We start from the raw sequence: 13,935 nt of genomic DNA, 5'->3' as shown, positions 1-13,935 counted from the left end.
TTCACATCACTCCATACTTTTATCATGTTTTTAAGAATTGGATTTTTAATTTCTCTTAATAGTTTTCTTATTGTATTTGAGTATATATAAGAGGGAAGAGGTAAGTTTAATCCTTGTGATTCCATTTCTATCCAATGTGGTGAGTGATTAGTATAATAAAACATAATAGACCTTAGCTGCGCAGCCCAATAGTACAGCTTAAAATTAGGACATTTCAAACCTCCACGTTCATAAGGCAAGTACAGTAAAGACAAACAAAGTCTTGCCCTTTTATTGTTCCAGAGAAAACGTATAAACATTTTTTTCATCTGTGAGAAAAAACCAAACGGGGGTGAAAGGGGAATATTCTGAAACATATATAGTAGCTTTGGAAGAATGTTCATTTTTAAAATATTAATTCTCCCAATTATAGATATTGGCAGCGGCATCCATCTATCAACTGAATTTTGCATTCCTGTTACTAAAAGATTATAATTTACCTCAACTATTTTTTCTAAACTTGGTAAAATCTGTATCCCCAAGTACTCAAATTGTGTCACAACATTAAACTGTATAACATCTGGGATTGGGTTTGCTCTTTCATGTTCATTTAACAATAAAATAAAAGACTTGGTTTTATTGAGCTTGTAACCTGAAATTTCACTAAATAACTGGATGATTTCCAGAGTGATCCTTATTGATGTGTTTAGATTCGAAATAAATAAGATCACATCATCTGCGAACAGAGAAATCCTATGTTCAGTAGGTCCTACTGTAATTCCAGTGTAGTGACATTATAATTACTGTGAATATTAGCATTACCATTAAGACTGTGACCACAGACCCGCCGTGGGCAGTGGTGTAGTCTAATGTATTGTAGTAGGTATACTGTACTGTATATAAATATTGGCCAGAATCTGAATTTGGGGGAGGGGGGGCATATCATAGTGGGGGGTCAGGGTGTCCTCCCCCAGGGAAGTTTTGAGCATCAACGACTTCATTTCCTGTATTCTGATACACTTTTATGCACCAATTTACGGCGGAAATACCTTTATTTAGCCTATGTGAAGAAGGAAAACACAGATGACAATTCAAAATATATCAAAAATATAATAAAGAAAGTATGTTGTTGCATGTCATTGGGCATTTTTAAGTGGGTATATGGAAATCCTGGAGCTTTCTTAGTGGGTATACTGCGTATACCTGCGTATCACGTAGACTACACCACTGGCCGTGGGCAACTTCAGCCATCGTAGCCTCTCTTTCTTTCTCTTGCATTGCCAGACCTGTCTCAACAGCACTGTGGAGTACTATAGACTGTAATGTGTGTTGGCTTGCATATATTATAAAGTATAGCTAACAGTTGGTCTGATGGAGCTCCACGTATTCACATTGTTTGGAATTGCTGTAATAGACGCATTTCATCCATACACCAGATGACAATAAGACAGTTTAGTCAAATGACTCCTGGTTAGAAAAGGACCTTGGGTAAGAAAACCCCAATGTTGGCTTTTTCCTAGCAATGTAACAATACACACAATACAGTCACATAAACAGCTGTATTTAGATTCTGACAACAAGTTGAAGGGAACAGACTGTGTAATTGTAATATCATGAAATGGGTGTGAAAACCTTTGACCCTGACGTGATTTGAACACGCAACCTTCTGATCTGGAGTCAGACGCGCTACCTTTGCGCCACAAGGTCCCACAGTGAGCTCACCTAGGTCTCCTGGGAAACTCACAGTTGTGACAAGAGTACAGCACAACACACTCTATGACTGTGACTCTCTGACACCATGGGTTTATGTGAACAATGATGAGGTCAAAATCCAGAGCCACAAATATAACAGTGTTCAGGCAGGGCCGGAGTTATCTACTAGAAGACCAAAGAGTAGCTGATCGTGGCCAGTTAGCTCAGTTGGTAGAGCAGGTGCACATATAGGCCTAAAGAGGTTTATTCCTCGATGCAGAAGGTCTAGTCGAGTCCGGCCTGTGACAGTTTCCTGCATGTCTTGGTCCTCTCTCTCCCCTTTTATATCTATCTATCCTATCTATTAAAAAAAGGCGGAAAGTGTAGTGACATTATAATGTGAATATTAGCATTACCATTAAGACTGTGACCACAGACCCGCCGTGGGCAGTGGTGTAGTCTAATGTATTGTATTAGGTATGCTGTACTGTATATAAATATTGGCCAGAATCTGAATTTGGGGGGGGGGCATATCATAGTGGGGGGTCAGGGTGTCCTCCCCCAGGGAAGTTTTGAGCATCAACGATTTCATTTCCTGTATTCTGATATACTTTTATGCACCAATTTACGGTGGAAATACCTTTATTTAGCCTATGTTAAGAAGGAAAACATGGATGACAATTGAAAATATATCAAAAATATAATAAAAAAAGTATGTTGTTGCATGTCATTGGGCATTTTTAAATGGGTATATGGAAATCCTGGAGCTTTCTTAGTGGGTATACTGCGTATACCTGCGTATCACGTAGACTACACCACTGGCCGTGGGCAACTTCAGCCATCGTAGCCTCTCTTTCATTCTCAATCATTCCTTCTGCTTCACTGCACATTGTTGCAATAAACAGATTTTTCCCAAAGTCTGTAAACAGGATCATCAGGCAGAGGGGTTGGGGGACTTGTCTTCCCTTTTGACCTGTCAATATGCTGCTTAAGTGAAACCTGTATTGTGCAGGAGGAGGCTCTACACAGTAGAGTAAAGTCCACCCTGACCAGAGTTGTGTTTTTCCTCCCTGATTGGTTTCAAAGATGGTTGAGATGGACTCAGTGGAGAGCAGACTTAACTTGACAGAGATTCAAATCAGGGGAGACAAAGGTGAGCATATACTGTGCCAGATTTCTGTACATTATTACACATTGTCAGTGTATTGGCAGGAAACACAATCAATAGCTGTGTCCAGGTAAATTTAGACTTACCAACCTTAGATCCTTAGCTTCCTCTGTCCTTATGTTTTGCTATAAAACCATGTTGGTGACCAAAGTCAGTTTACTGCCATCATTGCAGAGGATTTCTGGGAATTAAAATTAGAGATGGTCCGATACCATTTTTTGCTTCCCGATACCGATTCTGATACCTGAACTTGCGTATCGGCCGATACAGTTATACTCAGGGTTCAAAATTAACGTTTTCATCCACCAGCCAAATGGCTAGTGAATGTTCAAATTTAACAAGCCACTCAATAGATTACCGTAATGTTTTTGGCTGGTGAGTAAAGCAAATCTATCAGCCACTTGCATATTTTACCAGTATTTGGCTGGTAGATGGTGCTAATTTTGAACCCTGGTTATACTGTATATAGACTGTAGTCCTGCATTGCCAGACCTATCTCAACAGCACTGTGGAGTACTATAGACTGTAATGTGTGTTGGCTTGCATATATTATAAAGTACAGCTAACAATTGGTCTGATGGAGCTCCACGTATTCACATTGTTTGGAATTGCTGTAATAGACGCATTTCATCCATACACCAGATGACAATAAGACAGTTTAGTAAAATGACTCCTGGTTAGAAAAGGACCACAGGTAAGAAATTCCCAATGTTGGCATTTTCCAAGCAATGTAACAGTACACACAATACAATCACATAAACACCTGTATTTAGATTCTGACAACAACCAGATGGGACCAGACACTGTAATCATAACTTCATGAAATAGGTGTGAAAACCTTTGACCCTGACGTGATTTGAACACGCAACCTTCTGATCTGGAGTCAGACGCGCTACCGTTGCGCCACAAGGTCACACGGAGAGCTTACTTAGGTCTTCTGGGAAACTCACAGTTGTGACAAGAGTACAGCACAACACACTCTACGACTGTGACTCTATGACACCATGGGTTTATGTGAACAATGATGAGGTCAAAATCCAAAGCCACAAATATAACAGCGTTCAGGCAGGGCCGGAGTTATCTACTAGAAGACCAAAGAGTAGCTGATCGTGGCCAGTTAGCTCAGTTGGTAGAGCAGGCGCACATATAGGCCTAAAGCGGTTTATTCCTCGACGCAGAAGGTCTAGTCGAGTCTGGCCTGTGACGGTTTCCTACTTGTCTTGCTCCTCTCTCTCTCCTTTTATATCTGAGCTCTCCTATCTATCTATCTATCTATCTATCTATCTATCTATTAAAAAAAGGCGGAAAGTGTAGTGACATTATAATGTGAATATTAGCATTACCATTAAGACTGTGACCACAGACCGCCGTGGGCAGTGGTGTAGTCTAATGTATTGTAGTAGGTATGCTGTACTGTATATAAATATTGGCCAGAATCTGAATTTGGGGGGGGGCATATCATAGTGGGGGGGTCAGGGTGTCCTCCCCCAGGGAAGTTTTGAGCATCAACGATTTCATTTCCTGTATTCTGATATACTTTTATGCACCAATTTACGGTGGAAATACCTTTATTTAGCCTATGTGAAGAAGGAAAACATGGATGACAATTGAAAATATATCAAAAATATAATAAAAAAAGTATGTTGTTGCATGTCATTGGGCATTTTTAAGTGGGTATATGGAAATCCTGGAGCTTTCTTAGTGGGTATACTGCGTATACCTGCGTATCACGTAGACTACACCACTGGCCGTGGGCAACTTCAGCCATCGTAGCCTCTCTTTCATTCTCAATCATTTCTTCTGCTTCACTGCACATTGCTGCAAAAAACAGATTTTTCCCAAAGTCTGTAAACAGGATCATCAGGCAGAGGGGTTGGGGGACTTGTCTTCCCTTTTGACCTGTCAATATGCTGCTTAAGTGAAACCTGTATTGTGCAGGAGGAGGCTCTACACAGTAGAGTAAAGTCCACCCTGACCAGAGTTGTGTTTTTCCTCCCTGATTGGTTTCAAAGATGGTTGAGATGGACTCAGTGGAGAGCAGACTTAACTTGACAGAGATTCAAATCAGGGGAGACAAAGGTGAGCATATACTGTGCCAGATTTCTGTACATTATTACACATTGTCAGTGTATTGGCAGGAAACACAATCAATAGCTGTGTCCAGGTAAATTTAGACTTACCAACCTTAGATCCTTAGCTTCCTCTGTCCTTATGTTTTGCTATAAAACCATGTTGGTGACCAAAGTCAGTTTACTGCCATCATTGCAGAGGATTTCTGGGAATTAAAATTAGAGATGGTCCGATACCATTTTTGCTTCCCGATACCGATTCTGATACCTGAACTTGCGTATCGGCCGATACAGTTATACTCAGGGTTCAAAATTAACGTTTTCATCCACCAGCCAAATGGCTAGTGAATGTTCAAATTTAACAAGCCACTCAATAGATTACCGTAATGTTTTGGCTGGTGAGTAAAGCAAATCTATCAGCCACTTGCATATTTTACCAGTATTTGGCTGGTAGATGGTGCTAATTTTGAACCCTGGTTATACTGTATATAGACTGTAGTCCTGCATTGCCAGACCTATCTCAACAGCACTGTGGAGTACTATAGACTGTAATGTGTGTTGGCTTGCATATATTATAAAGTATAGCTAACAATTGGTCTGATGGAGCTCCACGTATTCACATTGTTTGGAATTGCTGTAATAGAGGCATTTCATCCATACACCAGATGACAATAAGACAGTTTAGTAAAATGACTCCTGGTTAGAAAAGGACCACAGGTAAGAAATTCCCAATGTTGGCATTTTCCAAGCAATGTAACAGTAAACACAATACAATCACATGAACACCTGTATTTAGATTCTGACAACAACCAGATGGGACCAGACACTGTAATCATAACTTCATGAAATAGGTGTGAAAACCTTTGACCCTGACGTGATTTGAACACGCAACCTTCTGATCTGGAGTCAGACGCGCTACCGTTGCGCCACAAGGTCACACGGAGAGCTTACTTAGGTCTTCTGGGAAACTCACAGTTGTGACAAGAGTACAGCACAACACACTCTACGACTGTGACTCTATGACACCATGGGTTTATGTGAACAATGATGAGGTCAAAATCCAAAGCCACAAATATAACAGCGTTCAGGCAGGGCCGGAGTTATCTACTAGAAGACCAAAGAGTAGCTGATCGTGGCCAGTTAGCTCAGTTGGTAGAGCAGGCGCACATATAGGCCTAAAGCGGTTTATTCCTCGACGCAGAAGGTCTAGTCGAGTCTGGCCTGTGACGGTTTCCTACTTGTCTTGCTCCTCTCTCTCTCCTTTTATATCTGAGCTGTCCTATCTATCTATCTATCTATCTATCTATCTATCTATTAAAAAAAGGCGGAAAGTGTAGTGACATTATAATGTGAATATTAGCATTACCATTAAGACTGTGACCACAGACCCGCCGTGGGCAGTGGTGTAGTCTAATGTATTGTAGTAGGTATGCTGTACTGTATATAAATATTGGCCAGAATCTGAATTGGGGGGGGGCATATCATAGTGGGGGGTCAGGGTGTCCTCCCCCAGGGAAGTTTTGAGCATCAACGATTTCATTTCCTGTATTCTGATATACTTTTATGCACCAATTTACGGTGGAAATACCTTTATTTAGCCTATGTGAAGAAGGAAAACATGGATGACAATTGAAAATATATCAAAAATATAATAAAAAAAGTATGTTGTTGCATGTCATTGGGCATTTTTAAGTGGGTATATGGAAATCCTGGAGCTTTCTTAGTGGGTATACTGCGTATACCTGCGTATCACGTAGACTACACCACTGGCCGTGGGCAACTTCAGCCATCGTAGCCTCTCTTTCATTCTCAATCATTTCTTCTGCTTCACTGCACATTGCTGCAAAAAACAGATTTTTCCCAAAGTCTGTAAACAGGATCATCAGGCAGAGGGGTTGGGGGACTTGTCTTCCCTTTTGACCTGTCAATATGCTGCTTAAGTGAAACCTGTATTGTGCAGGAGGAGGCTCTACACAGTAGAGTAAAGTCCACCCTGACCAGAGTTGTGTTTTTCCTCCCTGATTGGTTTCAAAGATGGTTGAGATGGACTCAGTGGAGAGCAGACTTAACTTGACAGAGATTCAAATCAGGGGAGACAGAGGTGAGCATATACTGTGCCAGATTCTGTACATTATTACACATTGTCAGTGTATTGACAGGAAACACAATCAATAGCTGTGTCCAGGTAAATTTAGACTTACCAACCTTAGATCCTTAGCTTCCTCTGTCCTTATGTTTTGCTATAAAACCATGTTGGTGACCAAAGTCAGTTTACTGCCATCATTGCAGAGGATTTCTGGGAATTAAAATTAGAGATGGTCCGATACCATTTTTTGCTTCCCGATACCGATTCTGATACCTGAACTTGCGTATCGGCCGATACAGTTATACTCAGGGTTCAAAATTAACGTTTTCATCCACCAGCCAAATGGCTAGTGAATGTTCAAATTTAACAAGCCACTCAATAGATTACCGTAATGTTTTTGGCTGGTGAGTAAAGCAAATCTATCAGCCACTTGCATATTTTACCAGTATTTGGCTGGTAGATGGTGCTAATTTTGAACCCTGGTTATACTGTATATAGACTGTAGTCCTGCATTGCCAGACCTATCTCAACAGCACTGTGGAGTACTATAGACTGTAATGTGTGTTGGCTTGCATATATTATAAAGTACAGCTAACAATTGGTCTGATGGAGCTCCACGTATTCACATTGTTTGGAATTGCTGTAATAGACGCATTTCATCCATACACCAGATGACAATAAGACAGTTTAGTAAAATGACTCCTGGTTAGAAAAGGACCACAGGTAAGAAATTCCCAATGTTGGCATTTTCCAAGCAATGTAACAGTACACACAATACAATCACATAAACACCTGTATTTAGATTCTGACAACAACCAGATGGGACCAGACACTGTAATCATAACTTCATGAAATAGGTGTGAAAACCTTTGACCCTGACGTGATTTGAACACGCAACCTTCTGATCTGGAGTCAGACGCGCTACCGTTGCGCCACAAGGTCACACGGAGAGCTTACTTAGGTCTTCTGGGAAACTCACAGTTGTGACAAGAGTACAGCACAACACACTCTACGACTGTGACTCTATGACACCATGGGTTTATGTGAACAATGATGAGGTCAAAATCCAAAGCCACAAATATAACAGCGTTCAGGCAGGGCCGGAGTTATCTACTAGAAGACCAAAGAGTAGCTGATCGTGGCCAGTTAGCTCAGTTGGTAGAGCAGGCGCACATATAGGCCTAAAGCGGTTTATTCCTCGACGCAGAAGGTCTAGTCGAGTCTGGCCTGTGACGGTTTCCTACTTGTCTTGCTCCTCTCTCTCTCCTTTTATATCTGAGCTCTCCTATCTATCTATCTATCTATCTATCTATCTATTAAAAAAAGGCGGAAAGTGTAGTGACATTATAATGTGAATATTAGCATTACCATTAAGACTGTGACCACAGACCCGCCGTGGGCAGTGGTGTAGTCTAATGTATTGTAGTAGGTATGCTGTACTGTATATAAATATTGGCCAGAATCTGAATTTGGGGGGGGGCATATCATAGTGGGGGGTCAGGGTGTCCTCCCCCAGGGAAGTTTTGAGCATCAACGATTTCATTTCCTGTATTCTGATATACTTTTATGCACCAATTTACGGTGGAAATACCTTTATTTAGCCTATGTGAAGAAGGAAAACATGGATGACAATTGAAAATATATCAAAAATATAATAAAAAAAGTATGTTGTTGCATGTCATTGGGCATTTTTAAGTGGGTATATGGAAATCCTGGAGCTTTCTTAGTGGGTATACTGCGTATACCTGCGTATCACGTAGACTACACCACTGGCCGTGGGCAACTTCAGCCATCGTAGCCTCTCTTTCATTCTCAATCATTTCTTCTGCTTCACTGCACATTGCTGCAAAAAACAGATTTTTCCCAAAGTCTGTAAACAGGATCATCAGGCAGAGGGGTTGGGGGACTTGTCTTCCCTTTTGACCTGTCAATATGCTGCTTAAGTGAAACCTGTATTGTGCAGGAGGAGGCTCTACACAGTAGAGTAAAGTCCACCCTGACCAGAGTTGTGTTTTTCCTCCCTGATTGGTTTCAAAGATGGTTGAGATGGACTCAGTGGAGAGCAGACTTAACTTGACAGAGATTCAAATCAGGGGAGACAGAGGTGAGCATATACTGTGCCAGATTTCTGTACATTATTACACATTGTCAGTGTATTGACAGGAAACACAATCAATAGCTGTGTCCAGGTAAATTTAGACTTACCAACCTTAGATCCTTAGCTTCCTCTGTCCTTATGTTTTGCTATAAAACCATGTTGGTGACCAAAGTCAGTTTACTGCCATCATTGCAGAGGATTTCTGGGAATTAAAATTAGAGATGGTCCGATACCATTTTTTGCTTCCCGATACCGATTCTGATACCTGAACTTGCGTATCGGCCGATACAGTTATACTCAGGGTTCAAAATTAACGTTTTCATCCACCAGCCAAATGGCTAGTGAATGTTCAAATTTAACAAGCCACTCAATAGATTACCGTAATGTTTTTGGCTGGTGAGTAAAGCAAATCTATCAGCCACTTGCATATTTTACCAGTATTTGGCTGGTAGATGGTGCTAATTTTGAACCCTGGTTATACTGTATATAGACTGTAGTCCTGCATTGCCAGACCTATCTCAACAGCACTGTGGAGTACTATAGACTGTAATGTGTGTTGGCTTGCATATATTATAAAGTACAGCTAACAATTGGTCTGATGGAGCTCCACGTATTCACATTGTTTGGAATTGCTGTAATAGACGCATTTCATCCATACACCAGATGACAATAAGACAGTTTAGTAAAATGACTCCTGGTTAGAAAAGGACCACAGGTAAGAAATTCCCAATGTTGGCATTTTCCAAGCAATGTAACAGTACACACAATACAATCACATAAACACCTGTATTTAGATTCTGACAACAACCAGATGGGACCAGACACTGTAATCATAACTTCATGAAATAGGTGTGAAAACCTTTGACCCTGACGTGATTTGAACACGCAACCTTCTGATCTGGAGTCAGACGCGCTACCGTTGCGCCACAAGGTCACACGGAGAGCTTACTTAGGTCTTCTGGGAAACTCACAGTTGTGACAAGAGTACAGCACAACACACTCTACGACTGTGACTCTATGACACCATGGGTTTATGTGAACAATGATGAGGTCAAAATCCAAAGCCACAAATATAACAGCGTTCAGGCAGGGCCGGAGTTATCTACTAGAAGACCAAAGAGTAGCTGATCGTGGCCAGTTAGCTCAGTTGGTAGAGCAGGCGCACATATAGGCCTAAAGCGGTTTATTCCTCGACGCAGAAGGTCTAGTCGAGTCTGGCCTGTGACGGTTTCCTACTTGTCATGCTCTTCTCTCTCTCCTTTTATATCTGAGCTCTCCTATCTATCTATCTATCTATCTATCTATCTATCTATCTATCTATCTATCTATTAAAAAAAGGCGGAAAGTGTAGTGACATTATAATGTGAATATTAGCATTACCATTAAGACTGTGACCACAGACCCGCCGTGGGCAGTGGTGTAGTCTAATGTATTGTATTAGGTATGCTGTACTGTATATAAATATTGGCCAGAATCTGAATTTGGGGGGGGGCATATCATAGTGGGGGGTCAGGGTGTCCTCCCCCAGGGAAGTTTTGAGCATCAACGATTTCATTTCCTGTATTCTGATACACTTTTATGCACCAATTTATGGCGGAAATACCTTTATTTAGCCTATGTGAAGAAGGAAATCATGGATGACAATTGAAAATATATCATAAATATAATAAAAAAAGTTTGTTGTTGCGTGTCATTGGGCATTTTTAAGTGGGTATATGGAAATCCTGGAGCTTTCTTAGTGGGTATACTGCGTATACCTGCGTATCACGTAGACTACACCACTGGCCGTGGGCAACTTCAGCCATCGTAGCCTCTCTTTCATTCTCAATCATTTCTTCTGCTTCACTGCACATTGCTGCAAAAAACAGATTTTTCCCAAAGTCTGTAAACAGGATCATCAGGCAGAGGGGTTGGGGGACTTGTCTTCCCTTTTGACCTGTCAATATGCTGCTTAAGTGAAACCTGTATTGTGCAGGAGGAGGCTCTACACAGTAGAGTAAAGTCCACCCTGACCAGAGTTGTGTTTTTCCTCCCTGATTGGTTTCAAAGATGGTTGAGATGGACTCAGTGGAGAGCAGACTTAACTTGACAGAGATTCAAATCAGGGGAGACAAAGGTGAGCATATACTGTGCCAGATTTCTGTACATTATTACACATTGTCAGTGTATTGGCAGGAAACACAATCAATAGCTGTGTCCAGGTAAATTTAGACTTACCAACCTTAGATCCTTAGCTTCCTCTGTCCTTATGTTTTGCTATAAAACCATGTTGGTGACCAAAGTCAGTTTACTGCCATCATTGCAGAGGATTTCTGGGAATTAAAATTAGAGATGGTCCGATACCATTTTTTGCTTCCCGATACCGATTCTGATACCTGAACTTGCGTATCGGCCGATACAGTTATACTCAGGGTTCAAAATTAACGTTTTCATCCACCAGCCAAATGGCTAGTGAATGTTCAAATTTAACAAGCCACTCAATAGATTACCGTAATGTTTTTGGCTGGTGAGTAAAGCAAATCTATCAGCCACTTGCATATTTTACCAGTATTTGGCTGGTAGATGGTGCTAATTTTGAACCCTGGTTATACTGTATATAGACTGTAGTCCTGCATTGCCAGACCTATCTCAACAGCACTGTGGAGTACTATAGACTGTAATGTGTGTTGGCTTGCATATATTATAAAGTATAGCTAACAATTGGTCTGATGGAGCTCCACGTATTCACATTGTTTGGAATTGCTGTAATAGACGCATTTCATCCATACACCAGATGACAATAAGACAGTTTAGTAAAATGACTCCTGGTTAGAAAAGGACCACAGGTAAGAAATTCCCAATGTTGGCATTTTCCAAGCAATGTAACAGTACACACAATACAATCACATAAACACCTGTATTTAGATTCTGACAACAACCAGATGGGACCAGACACTGTAATCATAACTTCATGAAATAGGTGTGAAAACCTTTGACCCTGACGTGATTTGAACACGCAACCTTCTGATCTGGAGTCAGACGCGCTACCGTTGCGCCACAAGGTCACACGGAGAGCTTACTTAGGTCTTCTGGGAAACTCACAGTTGTGACAAGAGTACAGCACAACACACTCTACGACTGTGACTCTATGACACCATGGGTTTATGTGAACAATGATGAGGTCAAAATCCAAAGCCACAAATATAACAGCGTTCAGGCAGGGCCGGAGTTATCTACTAGAAGACCAAAGAGTAGCTGATCGTGGCCAGTTAGCTCAGTTGGTAGAGCAGGCGCACATATAGGCCTAAAGCGGTTTATTCCTCGACGCAGAAGGTCTAGTCGAGTCTGGCCTGTGACGGTTTCCTACTTGTCTTGCTCCTCTCTCTCTCCTTTTATATCTGAGCTCTCCTATCTATCTATCTATCTATCTATCTATCTATCTATCTATCTATTAAAAAAAGGCGGAAAGTGTAGTGACATTATAATGTGAATATTAGCATTACCATTAAGACTGTGACCACAGACCCGCCGTGGGCAGTGGTGTAGTCTAATGTATTGTAGTAGGTATGCTGTACTGTATATAAATATTGGCCAGAATCTGAATTTGGGGGGGGCATATCATAGTGGGGGGTCAGGGTGTCCTCCCCCAGGGAAGTTTTGAGCATCAACGATTTCATTTCCTGTATTCTGATATACTTTTATGCACCAATTTACGGTGGAAATACCTTTATTTAGCCTATGTGAAGAAGGAAAACATGGATGACAATTGAAAATATATCAAAAATATAATAAAAAAAGTATGTTGTTGCATGTCATTGGGCATTTTTAAGTGGGTATATGGAAATCCTGGAGCTTTCTTAGTGGGTATACTGCGTATACCTGCGTATCACGTAGACTACACCACTGGCCCTGGGCAACTTCAGCCATCGTAGCCTCTCTTTCATTCTCAATCATTTCTTCTGCTTCACTGCACATTGTTGCAATAAACAGATTTTTCCCAAAGTCTGTAAACAGGATCATCAGGCAGAGGGGTTGAGGGACTTGTCTTCCCTTTTGACCTGTCAATATGCTGCTTAAGTGAAACCTGTATTGTGCAGGAGGAGGCTCTACACAGTAGAGTAAAGTCCACCCTGACCAGAGTTGTGTTTTTCCTCCCTGATTGGTTTCAAAGATGGTTGAGATGGACTCAGTGGAGAGCAGACTTAACTTGACAGAGATTCAAATCAGGGGAGACAGAGGTGAGCATATACTGTGCCAGATTTCTGTACATTATTACACATTGTCAGTGTTTTGGCAGGAAACACAATCAATAGCTGTGTCCAGGTAAATTTAGACTTACCAACCTTAGATCCTTAGCTTCCTCTGTCCTTATGTTTTGCTATAAAACCATGTTGGTGACCAAAGTCAGTTTACTGCCATCATTGCAGAGGATTTCTGGGAATTAAAATTAGAGATGGTCCGATACCATTTTTTGCTTCCCGATACCGATTCTGATACCTGAACTTGCGTATCGGCCGATACAGTTATACTCAGGGTTCAAAATTAACGTTTTCATCCACCAGCCAAATGGCTAGTGAATGTTCAAATTTAACAAGCCACTCAATAGATTACCGTAATGTTTTTGGCTGGTGAGTAAAGCAAATCTATCAGCCACTTGCATATTTTACCAGTATTTGGCTGGTAGATGGTGCTAATTTTGAACCCTGGTTATACTGTATATAGACTGTAGTCCTGCATTGCCAGACCTATCTCAACAGCACTGTGGAGTACTATAGACTGTAATGTGTGTTGGCTTGCATATATTATAAAGTATAGCTAACAATTGGTCTGATGGAGCTCCACGTATTCACATTGTTTGGAATTG

At 41.1% G+C, this 13,935-nt stretch overlaps 6 non-coding genes across 6 annotated transcripts; all 6 read right to left on the bottom strand.

Moving 5' to 3' along the window:
• Nucleotides 1-1,614: 1,614 nt before the first annotated feature.
• trnaw-cca lies at nt 1,615-1,686 on the bottom strand. Its single transcript has one exon. It is a non-coding gene; the product is annotated as a tRNA-Trp (tRNA).
• A 1,994-nt stretch (nt 1,687-3,680) lies between these two features.
• On the bottom strand, nt 3,681-3,752 carry trnaw-cca. The gene has a single exon. It is a non-coding gene; the product is annotated as a tRNA-Trp (tRNA).
• Nucleotides 3,753-5,772: 2,020 nt separating this feature from the next.
• On the bottom strand, nt 5,773-5,844 carry trnaw-cca. Its single transcript has one exon. It is a non-coding gene; the product is annotated as a tRNA-Trp (tRNA).
• A 2,020-nt stretch (nt 5,845-7,864) lies between these two features.
• Nucleotides 7,865-7,936, bottom strand: trnaw-cca. Its single transcript has one exon. It is a non-coding gene; the product is annotated as a tRNA-Trp (tRNA).
• A 2,018-nt stretch (nt 7,937-9,954) lies between these two features.
• trnaw-cca lies at nt 9,955-10,026 on the bottom strand. The gene has a single exon. It is a non-coding gene; the product is annotated as a tRNA-Trp (tRNA).
• A 2,038-nt stretch (nt 10,027-12,064) lies between these two features.
• Nucleotides 12,065-12,136, bottom strand: trnaw-cca. Its single transcript has one exon. It is a non-coding gene; the product is annotated as a tRNA-Trp (tRNA).
• Nucleotides 12,137-13,935: the final 1,799 nt, after the last annotated feature.

The sequence above is a fragment of the Sander lucioperca genome, chromosome 23 (assembly GCF_008315115.2).
Source record: "Sander lucioperca isolate FBNREF2018 chromosome 23, SLUC_FBN_1.2, whole genome shotgun sequence".
NCBI lineage: Eukaryota > Metazoa > Chordata > Actinopteri > Perciformes > Percidae > Sander > Sander lucioperca.
Note: the sequence above shows the minus strand (reverse complement) of the source record. Positions and strands in the feature narration are given on the sequence as shown.